At 45.8% G+C, this 27,144-nt stretch overlaps 1 protein-coding gene and 1 long non-coding RNA gene across 5 annotated transcripts in view; one reads left to right on the forward strand and one right to left on the reverse strand.

Annotated features, from left to right (window-relative positions):
* Positions 1-24,607, reverse strand: part of HIVEP3 (HIVEP zinc finger 3) — a 119,688-nt gene extending 95,081 nt beyond the window's left edge. Inside the window, exon 1 of one of the 3 annotated variants that reach the window (XM_049878959.1) lies at positions 24,527-24,607. The gene's annotated coding sequence lies outside the window, so the exon portion shown is untranslated. The remainder of the gene's footprint in view (positions 1-24,526) is intronic. The other 2 variants (XM_049878960.1, XM_049878961.1) reach the window with 2 other exon arrangements.
* Positions 1,524-26,683, forward strand: LOC126072970 (uncharacterized). 2 transcript variants are annotated; one of them, XR_007516625.1, is made up of 5 exons: positions 1,524-2,314; positions 7,642-7,753; positions 8,871-8,971; positions 13,307-13,405; positions 25,402-26,683. It is a non-coding gene; the product is annotated as an uncharacterized LOC126072970 (long non-coding RNA). The 2 variants fall into 2 exon arrangements; XR_007516626.1 differs by lacking the exon at positions 1,524-2,314 and having other exon boundaries at positions 4,185-7,753.
* The last annotated feature ends 461 nt before the right edge of the window (positions 26,684-27,144 follow it).

Below are 27,144 nucleotides of genomic sequence, written 5' to 3' on the forward strand. Positions count from 1 at the left end.
AACACAGGTAAATATCCTTCTGATATTCTCTGCTTTCAGCCAGGGTCCATCTGACATCAGCAATGATATCCCTGGTTCCATGTCCTCTTCTGGATTTGGCTTGAATTTCTGACAGTTATTTGTTGAAGTACTGCTGAAGCCACTTTTGAATGATCTTCAGCAAAATTTTGCTTGCATGTGATATTAATAATATTGTTTGATAATTTCTGCATTTGATTGGATCACCTTTCTTGGGAATCGGCATGAATATGGATCTGTTCCAGTCGGTTGGCCAGGTAGCTGCTTTGGCATAGACTAGTGAGCACTTTCAGTGCTGCATCCATTTGTTGAAATATCTCAATTGATATTCCGTCAGTTCCTGAAGCCCTGTGCCTTCAGTGCAGCTTGGACTTCTTCCTTCAGCAGCATCAGTTCTTGATCATATGCTACCCCTTGAAATGGTTGAACGTCAACCAATTCTTTTTGGTATAATGGCCCTGTGTATTCCTTCCATCTTCTTTTGATGCTGCCTTTGTTATTTAATATTTTTCCCATAGAATCCTTCACCATTGCAGGTCGAGGCTTGAATTTTTTCTTCAGCTCTTTCAGCTTGAGAAATGCCAAGCGTGTTCTTCCCTTCTGGTTTTCTATCTCTAGCTCTTTGCACATGTCATTACAATATTTTACTTTGTCTTCTTGAGCCACCCTTTGAAATCTTCTGTTGAGATCTTTTACTTCATCATTTCTTCCTTTTGCTTTAGATGCTCAACATTCAAGAGCAAGTTTCAGAGTCTCTTCTTACATCCATTTTGGTCTTTTCTTTCTTTCCTGTCTTTTTAACAACCTCTTGCTTTCTTCATGTATGATGTTCTTGATGTCATTCCACAACTTGTCTGGTCTTCAGTCATTAGCGTTCAATGCGTCAAATCTATTCTTGAGATGGTCTCCAAATTCAGATGGGATATACTCAGGGTCATACTTTGGCTCTCATGGACTTGTTCTAATTTTCTTCAGTTTCAACTTGAATCTTGCATATGAGCAATTGATGGTCTGTTCCACAGTTGGCTCCTGGCCTTGTTCCGACTGATGATGCTGAGCTGTTCCATTATCTCTTTCCACAGATGTAGTCAGTTTGATTCCTTTGTATTCTATCTGGTGAGGTCCATGTGTATAGTGGCCGTTTATGTTGGTGAAAAACAGTATTTGCAATGAAGAAGCCATTGGTCTTGCAAAACTCAATCATGTGATCTCTGGCATCATTTCTATCACCAAGGCCATATTTTCCAACTACTGATCCTTCTTCGTTTCCAGCTTTTGCATTCCAATCACTGATAATTATCAATGCATCCTGATTGCATGTTTGATCAATTTCAGACTGTAGAAGCTGGTAAAAATCATCAGTTTCTTCATCTTTGGCCTTAACGGTTTGTGCGTAAATTTGAATAATAGTCGTATTATTAACTGGTCATATTTTTAATTGTCAATAGTTCTTTCTTTTTCTCTGATTTCTCCATCTTCATAGCAGCGTGTTCCTTTCTATTAAATGAAATAATTTCTAAATTATTGCTGAGGAGTGTAATGGCAAGTTATTTTAAGGTTCATATTAAAATCATGTTTCTTTGAGAGTGCACTTCCCTCCTTCTTCCCCATTTTAGGCCTTCTCTTTCATGCTGTTGATTTCCTTCTAATGTTTCATACATGTTTATGAAAGAGGGATTATGTTGTAAAGTTACTGTATGTGTTAGATACATGTTCCAGCTGCTGTAACAAGGATCTAACTGTAACAGTGGCTTGTACAAGTTTCTCTCTGTGTAACAGTCTGAGTGTAAGTGGCCCTGGGCTGATAAAGTAACTTCCCAATGTGCGTATCTTATACATTGTTTTTCTGCCTTCTATGGCATGTGGCTTCCATTTCCAACTATCACGTCACACTCTAATCAGTGGGAAAGGGAAAGGGAGGAGGCAGGACTGGAAGTTGTACAGATCATTTCAGTTCATGCTAACCACATAACTACACCTAGATGCTATGAAGACTAGGAAATGTAGTCTTTAGCTGAGTGTTCATGTGCCCTACAAAAATTTTCATTACTACAGAAGAAGAGAAAAAGGATATTGGTGAAACAACTAACTATAGATTTTTGTTCTATTTTTCTGACAGGTCTTCCCTGAATGTGATAGCAGAAGGTATGGAAAGATTCTATGTAAGAGGGTAAAGAATTATGATGGCAAGTCTCCCTGTAAAGACTATGGGCAGGAACCTGGCAGAAGACTCCTGTAATTGCCAAAAGAAGAGCTTTATTCCATGGATGGATGCAGTTGTATGCTTCATCCCTAGGTAGAACTGCCAATACTTCCCTGCTTGCTCCTCATCCCTGCCCCATGTCTGCTGGGGAGGTCTGGAACTACCTCAACTTGCTTCTCTCTCAGGCCCCATTATTTTCCTTAGAGAGCATTTCTCAGGATTTGGCCTGCCCTGGTTGCCTACCTTTTCATGTATGAAGTAGGGAGTGGTGGAACTGTTAACTTGCTGCTCTAAAGTATGCTTTAAGAGACAAACCTAGCAGCCCATACCTGTTCTTTGTTTTATTGCCTATTGCCTTGAACTATGCTTGGCTTTTCTGGAAGAAAAGTTACAAAGCTTTTGGGGTTTTTGGCTTCAGTGTCTTCTATTCTGATTTCTGTGTCTGCGAAAACTCACAGGCTTTCTAGCTTCCTAAAATTTATCACCATTTCTGGCCCATGGATAACATACTACCTTGTTTTCCAATATTATGATGATGTCATCCCTTTAAGAATGGCTTTCTCTGTCATCATAATGATTCGTAGGCAGAAGTAGAGATGGACACTTATGTTCTGGTGGTTAGGAAATCACTGAATTCATGATCAGTTGGCAGGGAGCCCAATGCCCTTTACAGGAAATTGACACACCAGAAGGGAAGATGGGCCCTTCTAACCAAGGGGCATCATTTTAGAGCTCCAGGGTTTCTGCCTTCATGGAGTATGCTCTCAATGTTCCCACACCAGCCTGCAGTAAGGCAGCAATGCCCACTCAGTTCCACAGCAGGAACAGCCAGCTCTGTTTGCCTACGCAGCCTGTATTCCACCAGGGGGAGCAACCTGACTGCCCGAGGGCCTTCAGGCCACTGGGCACTTGGAAGATTGCTCTTGCCCTCTCCCTGCCTCTTAAGAAAGTTTTTGGAGGTAGCTGATCAAGCAATGCTTGGTACTCTCCTACCCACAGCAGCTGAGAGTCAGTGAGCTGTCTACACCAATTGTATTGGGGACTTCTGGCTCCTGGCTCCACCTTATCCTCCAGAGGCTGCCTAAAGGCTGTTTCCAATCCATAATCTGTTCCCCAACATTACCCTTTTTAAGACTCTTCAGGCTTCCCACCCAGTTTAGGCTCCACAGGATGGTGCTGAAGGCCTTTTCTCAGTGGAGCTTCTGCATGTTCCTCCAGTCTCATTCTTCCCTCTCCCTTCTACCCTGTGTGCTCAAGCAGCATGGAGCTGTAGACTCTTTGGAGTACATGCTGGTTCCTGTCACCCAAAACACCCCTAGACATGTGGCAAACCCCTTAATGTCCTTTAAACCTAACCCAGACATCAAATCCTCCACCAAGATTTCTTCCACCCTCTTACATCCAGTCCCAGAAATACCCAGAAAATACCTCTGTACGCTAGACATGTTACTCCTACTACATGTCTCGCTCCACGTTGTGATTTGTTTACAGGCTTTTCTCCCCTTAATAGACAGAGAGGTGAGTCCTTTCTGAACTGCTCTGTGTTTCCCAAGCTCCACGCACAGGTTGCTGGTTGCCCAGTGCATTCTGAACAAATGAATGGGTAAATGAATGACTGAGTACACAAATGCTAAGTTGAATGGACTATAACATACTCCACGCTCCTCCTTATAGAACAAGCTCAAAAAAATTCATTTAATTCAGGATAAAGGAAAAAAAGCCAGAAGAAAAGATAAGCAGTATATTGGCAAAGGGACCAGTGGCTTAAGAAGATGAATCACATCTTGTGATGAAGAGATAAGCTGCAAAACAGCTGGGTTACTAACAACAGGTGCTGACATTATTGAGCACTCACTATGTGCCAGGCTCTCTGCAAAGCCCTTTAAACACATTTAATCTTCAAAATAACCCTATGAGCTAGGTCATGTGTTTTAAGTTCATTTTACAAACGAGGAAACAAAGGCACAGAAAGTCACAGAACTTGCCCAGGGGCACAACAGTTCACAGAACTTGCCCAGGGGCACACTCACTAAAGGGTGGGGCTGGGAGACAAAGGCAAGCAGGTGGCTCCAGAGCCTATACTTGTAACTGCCGCCCGATACAACCCTCATGTATGGCACCAGCTTTATTTAATCAAGGAAACAAGACAAGACTCGAATTTTGCTCAAAGTATAAGAAGTAGACCTAGGCCCAGGAATCTAGAGACCTGGCTTTACCCCGGGAAACCCTGGTGGCGTAGTGGTTAAGTGCTACCGCTGCTAACCAAGAGGCCGGCAGTTCGAAGCTGTTGGAAACTCTATCAGGCAGTTCTACTCTGTCCTATAGGGCTGCTACGAGTTGGGATCGACTCAACGGCCGTGAGCTGGGGGGTTCTTGGCTTTGCCCCCACCTCATTGGGCAACTTGGGCAGGTTGTTCCCCAACCTGAGCTGCCTGTTCCCATATTTTAAAAAGATGGTATTGACCACAGCTGTCCTCTGGGAACCTTTACCTCTCCTGACATTCTGGATCTTTCTGCTCCCCAACCTGCTCTCTCCCCAAGGCCCACCTACCCCAAGAAGGCCTGCTTTGGGCCCTCACCAAGCCTTCCGACTAGGTCTATGTGGATATGGACTTCCCCTTCTTGACAATTCAAGCTTTTCTTCAGGTCTGACCTCAATCTGCCTTCCTGCCTGGTAGTCTGCCATTCTCTGTCCCATATCCTGTGACCCTCACCCCTCCAGCCTCCCAACCTCCCAACCTGCAATTGCTCCCACCCCATGGCACTTCAACTCCTCCCCACTCTTTCTGCTTCCTGGACTTAGTTCAAGCTCCTCCCTCCACCCCACTCTCTGGTCCCCCTCCTTCCCTTCTTTGACCAGACAAACCCTACTTGTTGCCACTGCCAACTTCTCCTTGGGGCTTCCCCTCTCCCAGACAGAACCAATACCCCCTTCCTCTGGGATGTGCTTAATTAAACTTTTATTTCAGTTCTTAATAATAATAATACCACCTTACATTGGTGTAAAGATTTATAACTCATCAAAAGCTTTCATAGTCACTATCTCATTTAATTTTACCTAAGTTCTTCCCTGTAGAGACAATCTACTGTTTATGGCTCCATATCCCCTCTTAAGGTTCCTGGGTGTGCAAATAATTTGTGCTAGACTATTAACCTAAAGGTTAGCAGTTGAAACCCACCCAGCATTGTCTGGTGATCTGCTTCGGTAAAGATTACAGCCAAGAAAACTCTTTGGAGGAGTTTTACTCTGTAACACATGGGGTTGCCCTGAATCATAATCAACTCTATGGCAATGGGCTTGATTTATCCCCTCTTAGACTGCAAATACAATGTCTGAAAAGCACTCTGCAATTGAAAAGCTCCTTAAAATAGCCCTCTGAGAAGGGCCTTATCATCCTTATTTTGCAGTTCAGGAAACAGAGGTTCAGGAAGGTTGTGTGGCTCACTTGATCATCAGGCTGGAAAGTGGCCGGCGGGCCCACAGTCTAGGTCTTAGCCTAACACTTCTTGAGAATTCCTTGCTCCCTGAGTCTTCGAGTCTGCACCCAGCATCTGACTCATACGTGTATTCTTGCCTCATCCTCAGCCTCAACAAATACTGCGCCCTGGTCTCAGGGCACCACAGGAGGGGTTTATGATGGGGAAACTGAATCCACACAGACCTGGATTCATATTCCTGAATACCCCTCTCCAGAGGCACTCATGATGGTGTTCCCTTGGCCCACACTGCATCTTTGCACCCAAAAATGGGCAGAGCTGGGACCCTGGGAGCCTGAACTCCTAGTGCCTGTAAATCGTGTTTTTCTTTGTTCTGCAGAAATGGAATAGCCCCTGCTGGTTGCTGTCCAGCCTGGTCAGGCAGAGTTAGTGAAGAGCCGCCTCCTAGGGAGACTCTGAGGCACCTGGAATGGGGAACAGGGATGCCCTGGGGAGGGAGCGGTGGAGGGTGGCCAGGAGTGTTGGGCACTGAGTCAACCACTGGGGCAAGCACACACCAGCTCATCTCCCTGATGGCATGCTGGGCACAGCCTGCTCTCTCACCTGCCGGGACTCCCCATTCCCTTCCTAAGAACTCCAAATCCTTCAACATGCTATAGTCCACTCCAAAAGGGTTTCTCAATAGGTTTTGGCTGGAGTGAGTGATTTCTCTTTCCCAAACAGGATCACAGCCCTGCCTTCCTGCCTAGGCCCAGGTCATTGGTGTGTGTTTGTGAATGGGTGGATGAACGAAGTTATACTTGTGAAAAAAACTTTAATTAGTGGGTAGTTTACAGAAGTCACTTTAAATCCTTTCTGGAAAAAGGAAGTGTATTAATTTTTTAAACTAATGGGCCTATTCATCAGTTAATGAATAGAATTTTCTAAATGTTGAGTGTCTCCCCCATAAACACAATGCTTAGAACTTACTATATTAGACAGTGTCTAGTCATTTGCTTTAAAAAAAATTAAGATATAATTCACATACCATAAAATTCAGTGGCTTTCAGTGAACAATTCAGTGGTTTTCAGGATATTCAGAATTGTGGAATCATCACCATTATCTAATTCCAGAACATTTCCTCATCTCCAAAAGAAATCCTATACCCATTACCGTCCCTTCCAATTCCCCACTCTCCCAAATCCCTGGCAACCACTAATCTATCTACTTTTTGTATCTATAGATTTGCTTGTGCTGGACATTTCCTATAAATGAAATCATATGATACGTAGCCTTTTGTGTCTGGTTTCTTTCACTTAGCATGATATTTCTAGTCATTTGCTTTAAAAACATCAGGATTTCATGGTGTTTCTTGGAGCACCCTGGGGTTTTGGGACCTTAATGCTTATGCAGTCAAACAGGTCCGAGCCTGCTGCTAAGAGCCATCAGGACAGAGTGGGTCCAGCAGCAGACGTACAGGACTGTGTGGTGTGTGGGGTCAGAGTGGAGAGCCGATTACAGCTATGGCCAGTCTGGGCTGGCATCAGAACCAGAGTAGTTAGGAAACAATCTCAGGCATGGGAAGTGCGTTCAGGAAGTTCCTGGGGGCCTGGGATGCCTGCAGTGTCCTGGGAAGAGTTTGGGGAGCAACATCTGCAAACCTGATTGCCCAGTGGAGAGGGAAAGGAAACAAGGGCCACCAGCCCTGGGCCTGCCGTTCTGAGTCTAAAGGGTAAGTCACATTTCTGAGATGTTCTCCAAGTTCAACATGGGGTTCAGATCCCCTGGGGCTTGGTTGGTTCAGATCTGGGGGTGCAAATGGGTAGTGGTTATCCCAACTGCTTCATCACCCCCTGTATCTAACCCAGGTATCCTTTCAGCTGGGAAATAGCCCCTGGCAGGAAATCCCAATAGCTTGAGTAAAGCCAAGAATGCTTTGGTCATGGGCAGTTTGTATACAAATTAATTGATTAATTAATTTTTTTTTCTTTTGCAATTTTAGCTTGTTCTATTCCCAGAGAATCTGAGATGGCTAACATGAATTAAAGATGAAAAATCAACCCAGCAGAAATGGAAAACATAAGGTCTAGCCCAGAAGGGACAGAAAGGCATAGGTAAGTCATTGAGAAAGCCCCACATGGGGGCTATATTTGGGTCCCGAGTTCAACTTTCACCTCCCTGGCAGTCAAAGGCTGAAGAGCAACACAGCTAGTTGCACATTCTTGACGTCCTGATGATGAACAGGGCGGATCCTCAGAAAAATCAAAGCTCATCTTGGTACTCAGTTCTGAAAGAAATCTCTCATGCTGTTTTAAGTGAGGAGTCATCCATTAAATCATTCCTCAAATACTGCTTGGGCCATGGATGTGTGGCACTGGGTGTGGCATTAGGCTCTCCTGGCTTCTAAGAATGAAAGTTGGGCTCTGCGCTTTAGGTCATTAGCTCTTGTTTGGGAAACACTATGCTATTTGGTGACCACCATTGTAAGTGCTGCCAGAAATACAACCATCTCTACTGTTATTTACATAATATTTCATGTAAATAGACTTAAATTTAACTTGTTTAAACATAGCCTCAACCCAAGTAACAGGAATCACAGGTCTAACCACTTAAAAAACTCTATGTTTTTTATTGAATTAAATAAATTAACTATTAAAATTAAGAATTTTACCCATGTTTCCCTAAAATCACCTCGCATTCTACTAGTGGTTTACATCCTGCACTTGCGAAATAAAAGTCCTCCACCATTCCGCCTTACCACCCAGATGGGATACACCACCATTAAGGACACCAAAGCACCAACAGCTGCTTAGATGGTGGTTTCCCCATCCATCTTCTCCATCTGATGGAGTGATGGAAGAAGTTCCCTAGGCAAGCCCTGGGGTAGAATTCCCGGCAAACCTATCACTGTATAACTGGGAGGGCTCTGAGGCAGCCTCCAGTTCAAAGCCTACATTTGACGGGATGTGAAAGCTGAGGCCCACGGAGGAGAAGCGACTTGCCTGAGATCCCAGCAGTAGGACAAAGCTGGTCAGAACTCCCCAGCACTGTCATCTTCCCTCTCCCAGGCACAGAGGTGAACATTTAGATGTCACCAAAGACTTGAGCTCACTGATGAGCACCACAGAAGAGTCTAATAGGAAAGAACCACCTGCAGAAAAGGATCTGGACCTTACCCAACTGCAGTTCAAGCTCCATGAGGGCAGGAACCATATCTGTTTTATTCACCAGGGTTAACCCAGCACCAGACACCCTGCCTGGAGCATAGTAGGTGCTCAGAAAACAACTGTGGAATGTTAACAGCAAGTTCAGGATGATGTCACCTCTGGGAGGTAAGAGGGAACTACCATCGTAGAGGGCTATGCAGGAGCTTCCACTGTATTTGTTGAAGTCTTTTTTTTTTCAATCATGGTAAGTGCATATATAACAAAACATTTGCCATTTCAACATTCTTTCAATTCAGCGACATTAATTATGCTCATCATGTGCAACCATCACCACAATTCATTTCAAATTTTCCCATCACTCTTAATGGAAACTCAGGGCTCCCTAAGCCATGATTCCCTCGCTCTCGCTCCCTCCCACCCCTGGTAATCAGCAATACACTTTGGTCTCTACACATTTGTCTATTCTAGATATTTCACGTACAACATTTATCCTTTTGTAACTGACTTATTTCACTCTACATAATGTTTTCAAGGTTCATCCATGCTGTAGCACGTTATCAGTTCTTCATTTGTCTTTATAACTTTATATATACATACCACATTTTGTTTACCCACTCAGCTGTTGATGGACATTTTTGTTGAAGCCTTTTTTAAGTTGGGTATTGGGCTCACCAGTGTTTGTTATATTATGTTCTACAGTTTTTTGCTTGGCAAAAATATTTAAAAAATGTTTAAATATCCTTTTACTTAGGATAACGTTTTTAGTTATTGTTTAAAAAATATCAAGATTTCACGGTGTTTCTCGGAGACTCCCAGAAGTCTGGGGCCATAATGCTTGTTGAGCACATGAATAAACCCGAGATCCATTTAACAAGAGCATTTTCTTTCTGTGCCCCATCTCCAGTGGCTCTGATTTCCATGACAGGTACCTTGCTGGGGGGCTTCCTGGCCTGTCACCTCTCCCTCCACTCCCAAAGCCTGTAGCACTTGTTGCAGGGGGGTGGGGGAGTCTGTGGCTAACTAGAGCAGAGTCTACCTCACCTAGGACACGGCATTGTTGGTGTAGCTCACACAAACCCAGCCTAGATCTGGGAGGACACTAAAACCCCAACTGGAACCAAGTGGGCTACGCTGATGAGCCCATGAGCATTTCCGTAAAACCAAGCTACCAACCAATGTCTTTTTTCCTCTCCTGCAAAAAGGACAAGTCTTGACATACATAGTTTGTAAACAACAGCATACTTCATTCAAATGCCAGGCTAGGATGTACTATGAGGTTGCTAGAATGGACCCACAAAGTCTCAGAATCTCAGGGTTAGAAGGAACCTTCAAGGGTGCCAGCTCAAGCTCCCATATAAGATACAAGCCTTCTCTAAGAGGCTGCTCTCAGGAAGTTGTACACTACCTGGGGAAACAATCTTTTTTTTTGCAGGGGGGCATTTTTGTGTTTTTATGTACATTTTTCTACAACTTGTTTTTCTTATGGACAATTTTTCTAGGTCAAATGCTAACATTATTTGAGCAGCTAAGCATGTGCCAGGCACTGTTGTGAGCAACTTATAAGCCATCGACTCAGTTACTCCTCCTAACAAGCCTATAGGATAGGCACAATTATAATCTCTACTGAAGAGGAGACTGCGGGTCAGAGAGGTCATGTGACACAGCTTCTAATGGTGGAATCCAGATTCGAATCCTTGCAGCCTGTCTCTAGACCCTGTGTCCCTAATACAATACTGCCTTTTCTAAAGAGTGACAGGGTCTTTCTCATTTTTTTTTTTTAAACAACAAAATGAGGGTCCACAGTTTGGATGTAACACTTCTGCACTTTTCCAACTGTTGAGTTTTCATATTGTTGCTAATTTTTTCCATTATAATTTCGCAATGTACATCCTTTGTACACATAACTTTACAGACTGGTGCTACTGTGCCAATAGGCCAGACTCCCAGAAGAGGGATCACTGGATCAAAGGGTATGTGTGTTTTCGTTGAAATAGCTACGGGGTCTTTTGTTTGAGGCATTTTCCTAAATGTGATTTTCACACGCTAGCTTTGATTCTGTCTCCAGATCTCCGGAATTCTCTTTCCCAGTTTCTTCGAATGTCCCTTTGACAAAATGGCTTCATGTCTCCTATGGATGGTATAGATACCTTTTAAAGTGTAGTATCCTCTGGGGTGACCTGGCCAACTGCCCTTCGTCCCCATTGAATGGCATGCACTGAGAGGGACAGTATCTTTTCTGATATTAACAATGAAATAGGAAAGACCCAGGTAGGCAGGATCCAAAGCTCCTATCTTCAGCTTCCCCAGAATCACACACGTGCCTTCGGGGAAAGAAGCTCTTTGCAAGATAGTAAAGGCCAGTCAAATTCTATTCCCGCTCAGTAAGAAAATAGAGCTCATTCTTCAATTAGAGAAGATGTGAATAATTCTGGAGTTGGACAGTCCTTGAAGCACCGTCTAGTCCACTGCCTTATTTTACACAAGAGCCTTGGAGGAAAATGACTAACTGAAGTTCACACCCCGGGCATGCGGAAGGATTTACCGGACCTGGAAGGAGGATCACTGGAGGGTGCGTGTCTCCAGTTCTCTCTGCCTGACGGTTCCTAGGGACCGTCTTACTAGAAAGGCATAGTGTAAATATTTTGTTAAGCAGCCAAGAGAGGAAACTTACCCAGGCTGAGCTGCCCTGTGCTGGGCGCTGGCCATGGACACAATGCTCAATGAGGGCCATTATCTGGGAAGGGAGGGCTGTTTGTTCCGCTGCGGGATGGTGCCAGAGCCCGGAGCCACCAGGCTTGCCACTCTGGCTGCCACACAGAAGAGTCTCCTTGCGCTCAGCAGACTCTGTGGTTATGCAACGCTGGGCCAAGAGGTTAACTCTCCCCGGACAGGAGCCAAGCCTTGTTCCTTCCTGCCTCAGCATGTCCATCTGAAAACGCTCAAAATCAAGGGCCTCTAAAATGGCACATTTTGTGTAAAAAAATAAAAAATAAGAAAGAAATTGAGGGCCTCATTGCAAAAATGCTTTGGCCCTGAACCTGCTGGTTTATTCCAAAGGGCTTAGTGTTGGGGAGCTGGGGTGCACCATGCCTGTAGCTCCTGGCACCCTCCAGCCAGAAGGTCTGCCTACCACTCCTCAGGCATCTGGCCTGCCTCCAAGCCTTTGCTCCTGCCATTCCCTCTACCAGGAATACCCCCTCCCCCCCCCACCTTCTTTCTGTCAATTATGTCTGGCTTAAGACCTTCTTTTCTTAAGCTCAAGCTCCACTCCACTTCCTCAAAGCCTTCCCTGACTACTCCAGCTCCCACTGACCAGAGCTGAAATGGTGAGTTTTCAGTCTGAAAGGGGTCTTAGAAGGTACTTAGGCAACTGCCCCATTTTCCAGATGAGGAAACTGAGGCTCAGGGAAATTGATTTGCATAAGAGAGTAGAGTGACTAAATGTAAGCATCAGCAAGGGTCTCCTCTCTAAACTCTTTCTCCCATAAATCATGTGGGCTCGACTGTCAAACCATATCCAGAATCCAAACACTTCCCACCACCTCCACAGCTACCACCCTGGTCCACCACTTGGATGACTACACCAGGCTCCTAAACAGTCTCATGCCGCTGCCTTTGTCTCCTACAGTGTAGTCTCCATACGTCAGCCAGGGTGAGCCTTCTAGAACATTTCGTCAGACCATGCCGCCCTCTGCTCAGACCTCCAATGGCTTTTGGATAATCCACCCAGCCTATCACTTCTCCAGCTTCCTCTTCCCACAAACCCCAGACTCCAGCCACACTGATCTCCTTGCTGTTCCCACCAGGCACAATCCCGTCTCTGCCTGAACACTCTTTCCCAGGTACCCGCAGTGCTCACTCCCTCACCTCCTGCAGGTCTTTGCTCAGATATCAGCTCTCAGCCAGGCCTACCCTGACCTCTTGATTTAAAAATCATAAGAACTCTCCAGCTCCCAGTTCCCCCCATTCCTGCCCTGATTGTCACCTTATCATACACTGCATATTTTACTTATTTCTATGTTTGTCTTTTTTTTTTTTTTCTATTAGAATATAAACTCTAAGAGGGCAGGAGTTCATGTGTTTTGTCATCTAGAATGGTGCCTGGCACTTTCTGAGTAGGGCTGATTTTAAGGATTATCTACCTCTTTGAGGATGGATGCTGCTGATGATGACGGTGGTCGTGGTATCACTGTGACAGTGTGTGTGTGCTAGGAGTGCGGGGAGGGGACAAGTGTGTTGGCACATGTAGAATCAACGAAAGGACTCTAAAGGCAGAGAAGGTGGGTGGGGGGCTGCCACAGATGCTATTTTTTTGGGGGGGTTTATGGTGGGAAAATCTGTTGAAAAAGATCTCTTTAAAGTGTTGAAAAGCAAAGATGTCACCTTGAGGACTAAGATGCACCTGACTCAAGCCATGGTGTTTTCAGTCGCCTCATATGCATGCAAAAGCTGGCAATGAATAAGCATGACTGAAGATGAATTGATGCCTTTGAATTACAGTGTTGTCGAAGAATATTGAATATACCATGAATTGCCAGAAGAACAAACAAATCTGTCTTGGAAGAAGTACAGCCAGAATGCTCCTTAGAAGCAAAGATGGTGAGACTTTGTTTAATGTTCTTTGGACATGTTATCAGGGGGGACCAGTCCCTGGAGAAGGACATCATGTGTGGTAAAGGAGAGGGTCAGTAAAAGAGAGAAAGCTCCTTAACGAGGTGGACTGACACAGCAGCGGCAACAATGGGCTCAAACATAGCAACGATTGTGAGGCTGGGGCAGGACTGGACAGTGTTTCGTTCTGTTGTATATAGGGTCGCTGTGAGTTGGGACCGACTCGACGGCACCTAACAACAACAGCAGCTGTGAGGGAGATACCCAGATACCTGGGCCTCATTCCCCTCCCTCTCACGCAGAGGCTGGTCAGACCAGGCTGCTGTGAGAACCCAGGCACAGCTGGATAATCCCTGCTTTTGCTGTTGCTGTTAGTTGCTGTTGAGTCGATTCTGACTCATGATGACCTCATGTGTACGGTGTAGAACTGCTCTATAGGGTTTTCAAGACAGATCACCAGGCCTGCCTTCTGAGCTGCCTCTGGGTGGGTTTGAACCACTAACTTTTTGTCGAGTGCTTAACTGTTTGTGCTACCCAGGGACTACCTGCTTTTAGGCATCTCAAATTTGCAAGTCTAGGAATCTGTACTTTTTTAAAGCTCTCCAGGTGACTTGTAGGCCTCTCCAGGTTTGGGGACCTTACCTGAGTTCTTCTGCACAAAGATTTATTCCTGATAATAAGTATCTGTTGAATGAATAAATGAGATGGAAGGAAGGGGCTAAGATAGACACAGGAGAGGAAAATGAAGGCTGAGAGGTAGCCAGTGATCACAAGGAAATATACCAAATAGAGGCCAAATGAAGATAAAATGGCAGGGCCTGTTGGGACAGGCAGGAAGGCGGTTCAAGTTCTCACTTATTCTCTCCACACCTGCAGTGACACTGGCTGGGAGCACAAATCGCAACCAAACAGAAACTCGTGATTTTAGCCGTGTTGCGATGTACATTTTTATTTACCCATAGCACCATTTCTTTGAGGTTGGCTGGCTGTATTATAAACAGGGGCCAACACTAAGTGACCTAGGTGACTGGCTGTTCACGATCCTTGCTTCCCTCAACAGTCCTGGCCCCACTGTGACTCTGCTTTCCCCTCTCTGAGCCACTTCTTTACTGACTCTTTGACTCAAGCCTTTTCTTTCTCCTCCTGTATACGTGTGTTCAGTCCTCAGGCTGTGGTCTCTAATCCTCTACTTGTCTCTCTTGGCCGTTCACTCTTTGTCTTCTTAGCTATTTTCCACAGCTGCGCAATCACCTGCCTTGCCCGAAGCACTCCCAATCTTGCATTTCCACCTGCTGGACATTTGGCTTAGCTGGTCCACTGGCCTCTCAAATTCAATATGCTCAGCACCAAGTTCATTTTTTCTCCTCCTCTGCCTCTGGTACCACTATTCTCCTAAATCCTAGGCTTGGAACTTCAGAGTCACCTTTGAACCCCACTCTCCTTTGCCCCCAAATCACCCACCCATCCATCCACCAGTCCACCCTCCCATCCACCTTTCTATCCACCCATCCATCCATTTGTCCACCCTCCCATCCGTTCGTCCGTTCGTCCGTCCACCCGTCCACCTGTCCACCCGTCCACCCATCCACTCATCCACCCTCCCATTCATTCCCTTGTTTGTTCAAAAATTACTAAGTACCTACTGTGCACCAGGCTGTGCTAGGCACTGGGGACATTCACATGCCTGGAAGTCTGTTCCAGGACAAAACATACCAGGTAATTCTGTTGTGGGAGATTTATGGACCATACTTGGAGAAATTCTGGCTCAAAGGATAAAGTCCGAACTCCCTCATCATCTCCCCAGACACTGATCAGACTTTAGCCCCCCTTTCCAGACATAGGTCCCATCAGCTAGGCCCATCTATCTACTCACCACCCTAAAACCAGGCCTAGACTGCTCTTCACTTGCCATTTCCCCACCATGGAAAGACTCACCCCACTGGGCACTGGGGTACAAGTGGAAAGGCAGAATCCCTGCCTGGGGGGACTAACCCCTCCAATGGGAGAGACGGTACTTGCACATGTGATCATAGTGGATATAAGGACGGGGTGCCACCAAATCCCAGAGCAAGGGTTCCTAATGCATGGGGGGAGGGGCACACAGGGGGCAGGGAAGGAAAGTCCAGAAAGAGGGAATGGAATGTGCAAAGGATTAAAGTGTGAGGATTACAGCAAAGAAGTAGAGGAGAAGTGGAAATACAGATGGAGACAATGGGAACAAGGGATGGATTGGGACTGCTGAGCTAAGGGGCTGGATTCATCCTGTAGGCCATGGGTTGGCAAATCCATCCCATTTCCTGCTTTTGTGCATAAAGCTTTATTGGAACACAGCAGTGTCCATTCGTTTATGTGTTATCTATGTCTGCTTTCATGCTATAACAGCAGAGCTGAGTAATTGCCATAGAGACAGTATGACTGGCAAAGCTTAAAATATTTACTATCTGACCTTTTGCAGAAAAAAGTTTGCTGACCCTGTTGTAGGTGATGGGAAGCCACAAGCAGATTTTAAACAGGGGACACATGGTCATATTTGTGTTTCACCTTTCTATCCCTCTGGCATGACATGGAGGATGGGCAGGAGCAGACAAGCCCGAAGGAAGGGAGAGTGGTTGGGAGGCTGGTACAATTGTCCAGGTAGGGAATGGATGTTAGCAACAACATTGTTGTTGTTTATTAACAGATTTATTAAGAGATTGCTATGTGCTCACAACGAAGTCCTTCACACGTATTCCCTCATCTGATCTGCACAGCAGCTGCTTGAGAGGTAGTGTTGTTATGCCCCTCTTACAGACGAGGCCGAGAAAGGTGCAGTATCTTGCCCAAGGCCACACAGCTAGTATGCAGCAGAGCCAGGATGCAAACCCGGATGGTCTAAACTCAAGCCGGACTCTTCACCCCGCTGGGGGCCTCAGTGCCAATCTCAAGGTCTTTAAGGTCAAACACATTTGCTTGTTGACAGATCCTTCAAGCCTTCCTGAGACTTCACAGAACATGAATCCTCTAAAGGAGAAATTTTACCCGGAGTCAAGTCAGGCAGGAAGTGGGAGGCAGGAGTGTGGCTATTTTGGAGAAGCGACATGAAAAACCACGAAACTTCCTACCTGTCCCATTTTGCTCCCATCTGTCCCTGGGAACAAGGCTGCCCCTCTCTTAGATAAAAAGGTGTTTCTCCCCACACGGTGGCTCTGCCTCTGGTGGTGGGAGAGGGAGCACTAAGCTTAGCACACATTTGCTATTTTTAAAGGACTAGATAAACAAACAGGGCCATGTAAATAAGAAAAAAATGAGGTCATCCTTTTAAAATCTAAAAATGTTTTTTTTTCCCCCCCCCGCCATGGGGTGAGCAGCAAAACCTCAGAAAGGACTGCTACCTTTTTTATCCCCCAGGGGCCTTTTTTAGCCCACAGGCACCTAAAGCCACCAGGCTGGCCCCTCCCTTCCTTGCACTCACTGGGGAGAGGGCAGGCAGGCCTGGTACTTGGACTCCTGGGCTTTATCCCTCTCGGTGGGCTTTGCCTTGAATGTCTAAAGCCACTGCTCACCCCAACCTCCCTGGGGCCCTGACATTGTTCCCAACTAGGTCACTCACAAGTACTGGCCTAAGCACAACACTTTCCTCCTGCACAAACCCTGGCTTGGTGTCCTGACCCAGCCCATTGCACCCTCTGAAGCCTCTGCTGTCACTTTCCCTTTCCCTCTTCTCCTCCTCTGCCCAGCACTTGATCTGGGATGGCCACATAGACCCTTTGCATGGCCCTCCTTTCTCTGCACACATTTGAAGCTGTGGATCTCCTTTTCTAAGTTAATGGTTGGGAGTCATTAATGCAGCCCTGGTGAGCTGTTCTTAGGTCATCACCAATTGTTAGGAGACATCTTAAGCTTTGGTAGAAGCTCACATGGCCTGTTTGTTTTCTGAGTATCTCCTCCACTGCTGATCCCCGTCTCCTCCCTGTGACCCTCTCCTGCCACGGACAGCATGACCGCACTTCTCTCCTACACCATCTTTCACTCCCTCCTCCACCTTCTGATCCCCTACCCTCCGTATCTTTGGTTCCTCAGTCATTATGAGGCACAGAAATGAGAACCACCAGGATTTGCCGAAGGCGTGGTTTCCAAATTGTGTTCCATGGAGGTGCTTCCAAGGTTCTTCAAACATGACATGAGACTTTTTATTCTAAAAATAGAGTTGGACTCTTATTATAACTGTAATGACACCCACATTCAATGCACATTGTAACACACTGAGTACAACCGTGTTGCCAGGCTAACTGGGTTTGTACAGACCCTGGAATAAGATCTGGGTAGAGCCTGACCTTCAATATTAACATGTGCCCTCAATTAGAAAGACTGGAACTCTTTACCAGACTTCTTCTTTTCTAAAAAATATTTTATTGTTTTTTGTTGTTTAAATTCAGGAGTATGCATGCATACGTAAAGACACACAAGCAAGTACACTCCAAAGCTTTCAATGATAAGAGAGCGTATTACACAGATTATCACAGAAATATAAAAAATGTGCTTCTTGTTTGACTCAGGTTTGTGACATGAAGGCATTCAAATAGCTCTTTGATACTGTCAGCTTCAAACCAGAATTTCCTTCTCCTCCCTCCCAAACATCCACATAGCATTGAACTGATGGCCATCCTGTGGTTGCCAGGAAAACTGTGAAAAGTCTGTTACCGTTCACATCATCTTATTGATGTGTCTTAGTTATCTAGTGCTGCTATAACAGAAATACCACAAGCGGGTGGCTTTAACAAACAAAAATTTATTTTCTCACAGTTTAGGAGGCTAGAAGTCGAATTCAGGGTACCAGCTCTAGGGAAAGGCTTTCTGTCCTAGAGCCAGCACCCTGAATTTGAACTTCTAGCCTCCAAAACTGTGAGAAAATAAATTTGTTTGTTAAAGCCATCCACTTGTGGTATTTCTGTTACGGTAGCACTAGATAATGAAGACAGGTGACAACTCTTCTACCTCAGCTTTAGGTGGCCCCATTCTCCTAGTCCACCTGAATGATGACCCTGGCCCCTTGGCCCTGGCAGGTCCTGTTCTTCTGTCCCTTGGGCACGGCAGCACACCCCCTTAGCTTTGGGTGGCTGCTGCATCCCCCTGGCACATTTTAATGGCAGACCCACACTCCAGAACCGAGTTGGTGAAGATCGACTCTGAAACCTAGGAAGCTGCAGCCTCATACTTTGAGATCCGGGAAACTGTGGCCCTACCCTTTGAAACTGAGGTCCTGCTTCTCATAGTCCTTCCCACAGTTCTGCTGATCACTGAGCTTCTCTAGGGATGGTCCTTTTCTTTTCTTGGAGGACAACAGATGTAGCTCCTTTGGCCTGTTTCCTGCGAGTAGAATTCTAAGAGGCAGGCAGTGTTCTTTCCTTTGTCCCCTTCAGTCAAATCTTATGGATTCTCTGCTGTGGTAGCTGGCTAGATCCATTAGTCACAGGCTTAATCACTTTAACAAAAATTGGATAGCCACATCCTTGGTGAAAATTCTAGGACACGGGTCCTTAGTTTGTACAACAGAAATCTCCAAATCTTTTTGTTTTCATTTTGCACAGTTCATTTTTAGGCCCATCTCTTTCTTCTCCTATTTTACTATAAGCAGCAGGGAGAAACCACACGGTCTCTTTAAGATCTCACTTAGAAATCTTATCAACCAGATATCCAAGTTCATCACTTACAAGGTCTTCCTTCCACCAAACATTTGAACATAATTCAGACAAGTTCTTTGCCCCTGCATAAAAAGCATCACCCTTCCTCCGTTGTCCAGTCACATGGTCATCGTTTTCTTTTAAAGCCTCACCAGAAACACATTTAATGGCCACATTTCTAGTGACATTCTGTTGCTGGTGTCATATGTATTCTTTAAGATATAGAGACTTTTTCTTCTCACTTCCTTCTGAGCCCTCACCAGAATTGCCTGTGACATCCATAATTTACCAAAAGTTTCTTTAAGGCAATCTTGGCTTTTACTATTAGGCACCTTCAAACTCTTCCAGCCTCTACCCACTACCCAATTCCACAACCACTTCCACATTGTAGGTATTTGTTAGAGCAGCACTCCCACTTCTCAGTATCAAATTCTGTCTTAGTTAACTAGTGCTGCTGTAGCAGAAATACCACAAGTGGGTGGCTTTAACAAACATAAATTTATTTTCTCACAGCTTAGGAGGCTGGAAGTCTGAATTCAGGGTACCAACTCTAGGGAAAGGCTTTCTGTCTCTGCTGGCTCTGGCGAAAAGTCCTGGTCTCTTCTAAGCTTCTGCTCCTGGGCAATCTTGATGTGGCTTGGCATCTCTCTTCTCCCATCTCTCTTCTACTTGCTTGTTTAATCTCTTTCATATCTCAAAAGAGATTGACTTAAGATACACCCTACACTCATCCTGCCTCATTAATATAACAAAGACGACCGATTCCTAAATGGAGATTATAACCACAGGCATAGAGGTTTGGATTTACAACACATATTTTTGAGGGGACACAATTCGATCTATAACATGATGTGATTTAGAATCTTCTTAAAACTGTGCAAACAAGCCAAACAGAGCAAAAATAGGAACATCAGATGTTGCAGCTGATATAGTAATACAATGATCATCTAGGAGAGAGGTTGGCAAACTTGTAAAGGCCGAAATAGTAAACACTTTTGGCTTTGTGGAACACACAGGCTCTACCACAACTACTCAACTCTGCCATTATACGGCAAAAGGAATCATAGATTAGTACATAAATGAATGGAGTGGATATGTTCCAATAAAACTTTATTTACAAAAACAGGTGGCAGGTTGCATTTGGCCCACAGGCTGCAGTTTGCCATCCTCTGACCTTGAACCTCAGATTTCAATATTTATATGCATCAAGGCAGAATCAATGCTCTATCGGTAAACTTTCACAATAAATACATGTTAAAACTTTGAACTTAAAAAACAAATGTGTATTAATAACTTATCACTTTAACCTGTCTTACGTATGGACATTTCATGCAAGATCTGACTTTTAAAAATGGCTACAATAACTTTGAAAACGACTAGCAAAGACCTTTGTAGTTAGGAAAATGCTTTCATATACACTTTTCGATGAGATTTTTCCTCTAGTCACTCACTCAGAAATCACATTTACTCTGGTTGCAACTATATCTTTTAAGGGGTTGATCCCAACCCATCTTCCATTCAAAAGAGACTCGGAGAATTTCAGAGGTGGAAAGAAACCTAGAAGTCACTTAATCCTAGCATCCTACTCTTCCGGAAAACCAGTTGCTGTTGAGTGGATTCTGACTCATGGTGATCTTATGTGTGTCAGAGTAGAACTGTGCTCCGTAGGGTTTTCAATGGCTGAATTTTCAGAAACAGATCGCCGAGGGGTCCCTCCAACCTCTTGATTAGCAGCAGAGCTCATTAATCATTTGCACCACCTGGGGCCTCCCTTCCCTGACTGAACTCCTTCAGCATGAGCAGAGGTCATACCTACTCCCTCCATATCATTAGCTGGGCTGGATATCCTCAGTTTGCCCCCCAGCTTCATTCTCTGCCCTCCTTTCTGCCCTGGAGGCTGACCTCTACCATCTAGTTTCCTTTGTTCTCCAGTGTTTGGTTGGGTTCTGCCAGAGAGGCACTGGCAGGACTTGGGAGAATAGGAGGAGAGAGACATGGTAGAATTTCTTTTTCTCTATTCCCTCCCTGCTTGACCACCATTCTGACATTGGTTGCTTCCCTCAGGCTGCCCTCCCAGGCCTCCCTCTCTCACCAGGCTCTGCCAAGGCCCTTTCCTCCCCTTACGACACCCCACTTAGAGGTGGTCATGGTTTCCTGCTGTTTCAGATCCCTGGGAATTTTATCTCCCCTTGTTGGTTTCCTTAACCCTGCCCTCACCATTTTAAATTGTCTCTTTTCAAAATCTTTTTCATAAAACCCTTTTGAGTGTGCCCTTTGTTTCTGGCCAGGGTTTTGAACGATACATTTGCTTAAAAAAAAATCATTCGTTCCTCACTTTTTTCTTTCTTCCTTCCTAGAGTAACCCAGCTTCAATTATATAGATGAGGACCCAAGGGGTTGGCAGAGCCACATAATGGAAGGAGGGGTCCCTGAATGAGCTGGTGGGGCAGAATTGTTCCCCAATTGCTCACTCCTGAACTCTGACTTGAGAGGTAAATTAAATTCCATCTGATCTAAGTTACTGTATTTTATGCGTCGCTTTGCTATAGCAGCTTAGGTCATACCCTAACTAACCAGTTACTGTCAAATTGATTCTGACTCATGGCAACCCAAGCATGCGTCAGGGTAGAACTGGGCTCCACAGGGTTTTCTAAAGGCTGCGACCTTTCAGAAGTGAATCTCTAGGCCTTTCTTATAAGGTGCCTCTGGGTGGATTCAAACAGCCAACTTTTTGGTTAGTAGCCGAGTGCTTAGCCATTTGCACCACCCAGGGACCACATACCCTAACTTCATTGTTAGTTGCTGTGCAGTTGATTCTGACTCAGGGCGACCCTGTGTGTGCAGAGTAGAACTGCTCCGTAGGGCTTTCAGGGCTGTGACCTTCCTGAAGCAGGTCGTCAGCCTGTCTTCCAAGGCACAACTGGGTAGGTTCAAACCACCAACATTTTGGCTAGTAGTCCAGCACTTGAATTGTTTGTACTACCCCAGTGCCTCATTAAAACCATCTAAAAATGGCTTAGCTTTTGCACAGCCCAGCCTACCGTCTTCTTATATTGGGCTTGTCCTTAAATATTAAATTCCCAAGCCTTGTTCTTGATCAGATGATTTTTTTTAACCAGTTGCAGGTCTTTACATCTCATTCCTTCTGTCCAGTCTGGCCTGTGGAGAGCTTTCGAATCTGATTTTTGCAATTGCATGTTTATTATCTTTATCCCTCCTCTGTCTCCTGCTGCAGTGGTGGTTCCTTGGGGCCATAGCTGTGCACTCTCTGCTTCTGCTACAGTTACCAAAAGGATGTGACCTAAATGCTTAAATGTGGCTCTCACCTCATTCCAGCCTCTCGAAGGTCCTGGGTGGCTCCCCCCTGCTCCTAGCTCCTCAGGATCAGATCCTAGCTCCTCAGCCCAGTACGTGAGCGTGGTGCAAATGGTATTGTGCTCACTTGCTAACCATAAGGTTGGAGGCTGAGTCCACCCAGAGGTACATTCAAAGAAAGTCCTGGTGATCTACTTCTGAAAAATCGGTCAGTGAAAACCCTGTGGATCCCCATAGTCTGATCCACAGCCAGTCACGGGGCTGGTGAAGGACCGGGCAGTATGTGGTTCCACTGTGCACGGGGTTGGTTGCCATGAGCTGAGGCGACTGTGCAGCAGCTAACAGCAACAACATTCAGCCTGGGGTCCAGTCTTCCCTTATAGCTCCATAAAAACTTCCCCACCCCACAGACACACCCCAACCAGCCAGTACAGGGTATTACCCTATTAGATGGTGGGGTGTGATCTACAGTCCTGCCTGGAAACTGGGAGACCTGACTCCTCACCCAGCTCTGTCACTAGTTTTCGGTGTGAGAAGAAAAAGTCACTTTGGGGTCTCAACTTCTTTTTCACACATAGATGGTTGATTAATTGACCTCAAAGGTCCAGTCCATTGTGGACAAGCCATGTTTCTAGTTGCTGCCACATGGAGATGCACAGAAAATGCAACTCCAGGCTCTCCCCTCTCATCAAGCTCATTCGTTTAGGGAAGCTTAGGTCCTAGGAGATTTGCCATTTGAGAGGGCATCAGATCTGTAGGAATTACTTGGTTGTGGTTTTGCCAAACATGTTTCTATGCTTGTCTGGACACCTGTTACTGATGTGGACTCTCCAGGGCCAATGGTCCATGATCTGGAGCTGGATTCTTTATGGCCAGTAAAGGGGAGACAGCAGAACCTCCCTGAATCTTTTGCTCTGGACAGAGAGAGCGAGCCTACTGGGAGAGGGGGAAGTGGAGAGGGAGAATAAGAGAAAGATGGCTTTTGATGAGGACCTCCCATGTGAGATGGTGTGTGTTCTCTCAGTGAAGACAACCTTTTGACACGTGTCATTATTATCACAGATGAGAAAACTGAGGCTCAGAGGGGTTAGGGAAAGTTTCAGAGCCAGGCCTAGAACTCTGACCTCCCTGACCGCCAAGTACTCACCCTTTCTGTGATCCCAAGCAACTTCCCAACAAATGCAGAGCCCACAGGGAGTCCAGTGGCTTGGGTGGGCATCCCTCCCAGCTCCCTGAGACCAGGGGCAAGTCACCATCCCTCTTCGGTAGGGGGTCTGGGCTGGGCTGTCTGGAGCCCTTGCAGTTTCTACAGGCTCCATGTCTCCCTGTCCTCAAATAACTCCAAACACAGCTGTCCTCAAGCCCCAGATGGTGCTAATGGGCCTTTTCACCCTCCCCAGCTCAGTAGAGTCTGTGATACCCTGTAGGGTGTCACACTGACACCTCCTGCCTGGCATACTTGCCTGCTTGGGCCCTGAGCCTGCTACCTCGTTCAGATGCCGTATATTCCAGCCCCGTCTCTGATGGCCAAGGCAAGCTGTGCCAGCCGTGGTCGTGGCTGCCTAGACACTCCAGAAGCACTGAGTCAGCACCCTATTCATCACAGATGCTCTTCATCCCCAGGGAGAGCACGGAAGGGGCGGGGCCAGACTTCTCACTGGAACTGACAGCTCATTTCCCTGTGGGCAAGTCCCATCCTTACAAATCTCTCCATGCAGCTGGCGGAGCTCACATGGATGAGAATAGAGGCTGGGAGAGAAGCAGCAGAGGAGTAAATACCAGGTCTGGGGAGGAGTCCCCGTTTACACCCTCCGTGATAGCTCCTCACATCCCTGCTTGTGCTCTTCAGAGGTTTCTGTCTCTGGCTTAGTTCAAGTACCTATTGCACACCTAGCTGAATAAATCCAGACCACGCAGAGACCACGAGTCAACGTCTGTGACATGCGCGAATGAAACAAATGGTGAATGGAAGCACCAGGATGTCCCAGGACTTCCAGCTCAGCTTTCACAGAGGTTCAAGGAAGGCAGTGATAATAATAAGCACATTTTTTAAGAGGAAGAACATAAGCAAGCTCATAAAAGAAACACCAAAATGGCTACCCAGTAAACATATCTAGTGAGAGCCGTTTCTTACCTGTGCTGAAGGCACCACTTCCGGTGACCAAAACTAAAACGCTGTTCTCTTTGGAAGCCAGCATTCATGTCCACTCCTGCGGCAGCCACCCTTCTCTTACACACGGCTCTTCCCTCTGGAAGGGAGAGCTTGCCCAGCCAGTATCTCCTGAGGGTCCTCCATGAACTAGTTCGAGGCTGCTGAGTTTATGCCTTGAATCCTGTAGGGGATGGTGGAAAAACATGGTCAAAGAGGAGTCTGCACTGTCAACCTGAGATAGTGAAATCTCGGCCTGCTCCCAGGAGGCCCAAGTCCCCAGCCCCTCCCCACAAATGCTTTTCTGGGTGCAGGGCCAGATCTCCACGTCCTCTCCAGGGAGACGGTGTGGCACAGTAGCCCTAGGGCCCACCACACTCTACCTCGCACCCAGCACTTAACTCCTCTAAGCCTCTATTTCTTCACCTGTGTGGGAGGCAGAATTCCAGATGCCCCCTAAGATTTCCGGTTCCCCCAGTGTACACATCCTGCATAATCCCTAAGGCTGTGAATACGATGGATTTTACTCCTGTGATTAGGTTATATCATATGGCATAAAACCCAAAAACCAAATCCATTGCTGTTGAGCTCATTCCAACTCATGGCGACCCTATAGGACAGAGTAGAACTGCTCCACAGGGTTTCCAAGGCTATAAATCTTTATGGAATCAGACTGCCACATCTTTCTCCCTTGTAGCTGCTGGTGGGTTCGAACTGCTGACATTTCAGTTAGCAGCCAAGTGCTTAACCACTGTACCACCAGGCTCCTTTTGTCATATGGCATGGTTGACCTTAAAATAGGGAGATTATCCAGGTGGGTCTGACATAATTATATAATTATATAAGTCCTTTAAAAGCAGGTTTTCACTGGCTGGTTACAGAAGAGGAAGTCAGAGAGATTTGAATCACAAGAAGGGTTCAAGGGGCCAGTGCTGGCTTGAAGACAGAGGGAGCCATGTGGAAAAGACCTGAGAGCAGCCTCTAGTCGCTGAGAGAAACCCTTACCCAACCACCAGAAAACTGGACCTCAGTCCTACAACCAAAAGGAACTGTATTCTGCTTGGAAGCGCATTGTTCTCCAGAGCCTCCGGAAGAGAACTCGGTCTAGCCAATACCCTGATTTCAGCCCTGAGCACAGAACCCAGCCACAGTGTACCCAACACAGCAATAGAAAACTAATACAATCTGTAAAAGTAATCTATATTAGGGCATGGGTGAGAGTTAAATGCTATAGTAGACATAGACATAAGAGCACACTATTCCCCAGATCGCCACATTAAACACTGCGTTTATTTGGAGCCAAGTGGAGGCCTGATTCAGGCAGGAGCTCGGCACCCTTACTGAATGAACGGACAAACGAGTGAGCATCAGTATGTAATGGTTGACTTATCGGGCTGTTATAAGGATCAAATAAGAAAAACAGATGAAAGTGCTTCGTAAACTAGAAAGTCTGAGTTATTTTCAGTCAAGTATGATATGGTATGGTACCATCCACGTTGCTTTCTGTGGACAAGGCTCTGGTTTGTCGGCCCGAGGTAGTGTGGTGTTGTGGCTGAAAAAGTGGGGCCAGACTACATGGGTTCAAGTCCTGGATCTTCTATTTATTTCTTCTGTGGCTTTGGTAAATTGCTTAGTCTACTGGTACCTGAAGAATGGAATTGATAATGGCAACTACCTCCTAGAGTTCAGATAATTAGCCAGTGAAAACGCCATAAATCATGAGAATACTGTCTGATATAGTGCTAGAAGATGAGCTCCCTAGGTTGGGTGGAACTCAAAACATACAGTGGCCACAACAATAGATTCAAGCATACCAACGATCATGAAGATGGTGCAGGGCTGAGCAATGTTTTGTTGTGTTGTACATTAGGTTGCCATTGAGCTTGAGCCCATTTGACAGCAACTAACAACAACATGTGTAAAGGGCTTAGAACAATGCCTGGCATGTGGTAGGAGCCATATAACTGCTATGAGTTTTATCCCAGAAGGGAACCCAATAATCTAGGTCTGGAGCAGGCCTGAACCAGGCCTCCCCTTGGCCCTGAACATTTTGTTTTGTTTGGTGATTTGAGGAATACAATGTGCTCTTATGTTTATTATTGCATTTAACTCTCACTCATGCCCTTATATCGTCACTTTCACAAGCTGTATTAAATTTCCTTCTTTTGGGCACCATACTTTTTATTAACACAGCCTTGGGTTGTTAGTGTTTTGGCAGCCGCATCACACTCCTGATTCTGATGGAATTTACAGGCAACAGAAGTCCCTACGCTGTCCCCTACCCAGCCATACCTGCTGCCATTACATCCAGCCAGCTCAGTCCTACCCCCAGGGCCACACTGCGTATAGTGGTGCCATGTATAGTGTGTGGTTGGCCTTGGTCCACAGCTCCAGTCTATCATGTCCTGATTCTGTTGTCCAAAGCATTCAAACTTTGCACTACTCCACAGTTTTCCATCATCTGCAGATCTGACTTTGCACCTACCAATATGTCACAATTATTAATAAAAATGTCTGTGTCCTACTTCTCCTGGTGTGGAAACACTGCTTTCTCAAACTTGTTATTCTTCAAACACGACCCCCAATTTCCCACCTGTGAGCCT

This window comes from Elephas maximus, chromosome 3, assembly GCF_024166365.1.
Source record: "Elephas maximus indicus isolate mEleMax1 chromosome 3, mEleMax1 primary haplotype, whole genome shotgun sequence".
In the NCBI taxonomy this organism is placed as follows: Eukaryota; Metazoa; Chordata; class Mammalia; order Proboscidea; family Elephantidae; genus Elephas; species Elephas maximus.